Raw genomic sequence first — 5,616 nt, 5'->3', positions numbered from 1 at the left:
TCTATTTAGAATATTTTTGGTGAAATATTATTTTGGGAAAAACTTAAGGAATAAAATATAATATTTTTGGGAAAAATATATATATTTTCGGATTAAAACATTTTAGACAAAGTAATTAAAAATATATTTTTCAAGTGAGACTTAAAAATATATTTTCGGAATTATAAAGCACACATGTATTAATACCCCCATCATTGGGAAGGAATATCCTTATTTGATAATTAAGAAGTGTAAATACGAAATAGTTGTCTAACTATTTCCCAAAAACGTTAAACCTTAAGCCAAGGCACGGCCGTCCGTCTAATAGAAGTTAGTACGTGTAGGTCGTCACGCAGCAGGTTGATTTGGGACCGACTATTTCGAGACGCACTTCTGTGAGTTCATGTCCCCCTTTTCTCTTAACTGTTTTCAGTTTTATAACTTCGGGGGTGAAATACATGTTACAATTATTTAGAACATTTTTATACATGGTATGGTTAGCTTAAGGAGTGTTAGGACGTACAGATCATGTGAGTGGTGGGTACAACGCTTAAAGCCATTAATCCTCGTAGTTAGGACCGAAGGACACAAGAATGATAGATCTATTTGGGTGTAGCGAGCCCACACCCGTGAGGCCGGGGAGGCCTATAGAGGTGACTGTGTCTTACAGCCGAGGCCCGGTACAAATTTGCTAGGTTTGAATTTTCCTGCATCACTTCACACATACCAGTGGCTTTGCAAACCAGTGGTGATCTCTTTTTCCTTAATTGCTACATACCAGGAACATTTATACTTTGGGACGTACTTTAACGATTTACAAACATACTCACTTTTACATGAACTCGCTCAACTTTTGTTGATTTTTCAAATTACATGTATTTCAGGAAATTAGGGATCTGGCAAGGTATGCTATGTCGTCAAGCTACGTCGGAGGAATGATGTCATCCGAGTTTAGGGATTGTGACTTTTGCCTGGACAAGTCACAAGTCTTAAACTGTGTTTTTAATTCATGTCTTATGGTTGTGTCGTATGAACAAGATTTTTATTATGTCATGTTGTAATTCCGTTGCATGTGTCGACTTTTGAAAACAATGTTATCGTATTTTACCTTTAAAACTTGAATTAATGGATGAACATCATGGTTTTACTTTCATATAGCTTTGTTGTGATTAAGCTATGGTATTAAGAAGTAACACCAAATAAACCCACGCTTCTGCAAAGCCAGGGTGTGACACTTAGTGTCAAAATGGAAGATGGAGTGTGGGGGTAGGTGGGTGGTGGTCAGGTGGTTGTGGGGGAAGATGTGGGTGGTTGATTTTACTGGTGATGACAAGTGGTTTGTAGTGTGTGGAGGTGGTAGCCCCTGGGTGGTAATGATGGTAGGGATAGGTGGTGGCAGGTGAGTGGGTGGTGGAGGTGCGGTAGTTAGAGAGAGAAAGTGTCTTGAGATGTAGAGAGAGAAGGTTTATGGGTGGTGATGGTGGGAGCAGAAGTTGATGGTGGTTGTTGGATTGTTGTGGTGGTGTTCCGGTAGTTAGAAACAAAGAGTGTGTGTGTCTTGAGATGTGGAGGGGGTGGTGTGGGGGGGGGGGGAATGTTGGTGGTGGTTGTCGGGTTGCTATGGACAGAAGTTAGAGAGATAGGAAGGCTGAGCAAGTTAGAGAGAGAGGGAGGTTGGGTAGAAGTTAGAGAAAGATGATTTATATTTACATTTTTTTTAAATTGTTTAGAGTATTGTTTTTATACTTTTTGAAGGCAAATGACACATTTTAAAATCTAATGTTAACATAAAAGCCGATTAGTATAATTTACTTACTATTAAAAGTAGAAGTTAAAACAATCTTAATAGTTTACTACAGTTTTTGTTGGTACTATTGTTAATAACATACAATAAATGTTTAATAGTTTACTATAGTTTTTGTTGGTACTAGTGTTAATAATATACAATAAATGTACAGAAAATAATACTGATTTTTAATTTTATTTTCCGACCATCATTATAATTTTTAGTATTGTTTAGAGTAAACTGCCATTTTGGTCCCTGTGGTTTGGCCAGTTTTGCCACTTTAGTCCAAATCTCAAACTTATTACAGCTGGGGCCCTGTGGTTTGCATTTTGTTGCCATTTTAGTCCAAAACTCAAAATGTCTGATTTTTTACTGATTTACTGACCCTTTTTTGTCCTGTTGTGGAGGGGTATTTTGGTCATTTTGGAATTATTATTAACATTTTTAATTAAACAATAAACATTAATCAATAAACCCAATAAACCCATTTTGACTTCCTACATTAATCAATAAACCCAATAAACTCAGATCCATTTCCCTCAAATTCATCCACCAACAACCACCGTCAACCAACAACCACCGTCAACACCGTCGCAACCAGCACCACCACCGCCTCCTCCCCCTTCGCAACACCGTCGCAACACCACCCTCTCTCTCTCTCTTTCTCAGTCTCTCTCTCCTGAACTCTTCTTATTCCAGCGATGGCGGATAACAACCACCATCAACACCGTCGCAACCACCACCACCACACATCCACCACCGGCCCGAGCCATTTGACCATCACCACCGCCACCTCCTCCCCCTTCTCACCACCACCGCCACCATAACCGTTCCCCAAAATCAACCAAACATCATCATCAAAACCCAGATCAAGAACGAATTCAACCCAGAAAAACAAGAACGAATTCAACCCAAAATCATCAAATATCAAATATCATATTTGCAATAAAACCCAGAAAAACAAGAACGAATTCAACACTGTATACAAACAAAACCTAGAAAATCAAGAACATCATCAAAACCGGCAGATCTGAACCACCATCTCTCACGCCGCACCACCATCATCTCCGATCACCTTCTCCAACATCATCTCCGATCACTACCTCCATCAACACACCTTCACCACAACCTTTATTATTCACCACCCATCACCGTAAATCCACCGTCAGTACAACCTCCATCAACACACTCACCACAAAATCTGACTCTCTCTCATTCAGTTCCGGCGAAGACAAAGGCAGCGACGGTTGTTCCTCAGGCGGCGACGGTTGTTCCTCAGCGGCGACGGATGTTTTGTTGTTGTTCATCCTGGATCTGGATCGAGTTATTGAGAGAGAGAAGAGAGAGAGTCAGATTTTGTTTAGAGAGAGAGATTCATCCTGGATCTGGATCGAGTTATTGAGAGAGAGAAGAGAGAGAGTCAGATTTTGTTTAGAGAGAGAGAATGCAGATACTTTATAGAGAGATGTGTTTTTTAGGTTATTTTTTATTTCTTATAATAACTTATAAATAGATAAAGATTTAATTAATATTTAGTTAGAAAAAAGACCAAAATGCCCATGAGGAAAAGGATAAAAACCAGGGTTTTTTTTTTTTGAAATCTGACCTGATTTGAGTTTTGGACTAAAATGGCAACAAAATGCAAACCACAGGGCCCCAGATGTAATAAGTTTTAGATTTGGACTAAAGCGGCAAAACTGGCCAAACCACAGGGACTAAAATGGCAGTTTACTCTATTGTTTATTAATGTATTAATTTTATAAACTTATATATGTTTAATATTATTATTTTTATAAAATTATGTCTAAATAAAATAGTAGTACATAATGAGTAAACTGCCATTTTGGTCCCTGTGGTTTGGTCAATTTTGCCACTTTAGTCCAAAATTCAAACTTTTTGCATCTGGGTCCCTGTGGTTTCAGTTTTATTGCCATTTTGGTCCAAAAATGAAATTAGGTCATATTTGTCTTATAAAATCTTGTTATTTTGTCATTTTCCGCAGGGGCAAAATGATCATTTTTTTTATAAATAAATACCATATTTTATAAGACAAATATGACCTGATTTGCCCCTGAGGAAAATGACAAAATTGCAGGATTTTATAAGACAAGTATAACCAGATTTCATTTTTGGACCAAAATGGCAATAAAACTGAAACCACAGGGACCCAGATGCAAAAGGTTTGAGTTTTGAACTAAAGTGGCAAAAGTAACCAAACCTCAGGGACCAAAATAACAGTTTACTCGTACATAATAAAAAACTAGAAAATATTAAATAAATAAAGAGATGACAAGAATACCCCGCATTTAACATTGAACTTTAATAGTGTTAGAGATTTAGATAGATTTGACAATGATTTATAAACCTTGATTAAAAAAAAAAACCTTTTTGGACGGATCTGACAAAATTAGCTAAACTGCAGGGGGCAAATATGATTTATAACTGTTATAAATGAAATGTATGATAAATACATATAATCACTACAAGGCAAAAGTGAACTGTGTCGAAATTTGTGTTAAAAATGTAACTAATTTTACATGAACCAATTGTAAGGCTATCCATAATAGTTTTGTTATTTTTAAGTGTCATATTATAACGTATCTGTCACATCAATGTCACGTAGGTATGAACTCTCACATATTTTTTTTTTTACCTTTAGTATGTAATGATTTCATAAGTTTTAACTATCCACTACCCCATTAAAATAATAGTAAATCTAATAAACTAAAAATAAAACAAAGAAATAAAAAATAGTAAATCTAATAAACTAAAAATAAAACAAAGAAAGAAAAATTGTGATTCACCAACCACATATTCTCACGCCCGTTAGCAGCATAACCAAATGCCCCATAACACCAAATGCCCCATAACGGCCCTTTTCACGCCCCTTGGGGCGGTGTTTGATGTCCCTTTGGTTGCCACCTCATCAGGGTGTTGACCCATTAAACAAAGTCTAATGTTTGTTAAAATGTATGTTAGGTTAAATATTTAGTTATTATTATTTCTTAATTTTAAAAGTACAAATAATCAATCAAGAAAATGTAACACATGTTACGATTTATCTTTCTGAGTTTTATTTGAACCATTATTATATATGTAAGTGTTACTTTTGTTGTCTATATTATTCTAAAGTTGATTTTGCACTTATTATAGGGCATGATTTTGTTGCTTCCATAGACAGTACTACAGTAGAGTGGTGTTGGGTAGGGTAAGGGGTTACAAACCAACGGATGCTTTTTAACAAGATTTTCGGGTCACTTATGGACCATGACCTTTTTGTAAGTGTTGTCACGTTCATCATGGTAGTGTCATATGGCATAGACATGATTTGTACTCATCAATTTTTATTTTATCATCTAAACATTTTAAAAGAAATTACATATTTATATGGTTGTCAATCAAATGCTATACCATATGTTAATGGTTGTTTACACGTATATGTCATCACATTAACCGCCCTATACGCTCATGTACTATCACAGTCAATGTCCCAATATGTTTGTATACATATTTTATATGCCGGTATACATATGTTATACGCTTGTCTACATAGGAGGTTGATTAGAAAAGTTCAAAAGTCGGGAATGTGCGACTATCCGTATAGCCTCACCCTTTTAAGATAGTTTTTAGATGTCACACCCCACTTAGGATGGGACTAAGCATGACTAATTGATACAAAGTTAGCTATGGAATTGAAAACTTTTATTTCACCCTCTTTGGTTACATCTACAATCAAGTTTCACACGGCAAGACATGCTTATAAATTAAATAATCATCTTCATCAAAGTCTCCTAAGTACCTTATAAGTGATTACCAGAAATGCATGCTTAAAACACATGTCGGTGATTGCT

This window comes from Helianthus annuus, chromosome 3 (genome assembly GCF_002127325.2).
Source record: "Helianthus annuus cultivar XRQ/B chromosome 3, HanXRQr2.0-SUNRISE, whole genome shotgun sequence".
In the NCBI taxonomy this organism is placed as follows: domain Eukaryota; kingdom Viridiplantae; phylum Streptophyta; class Magnoliopsida; order Asterales; family Asteraceae; genus Helianthus; species Helianthus annuus.
Note: the sequence above shows the minus strand (reverse complement) of the source record.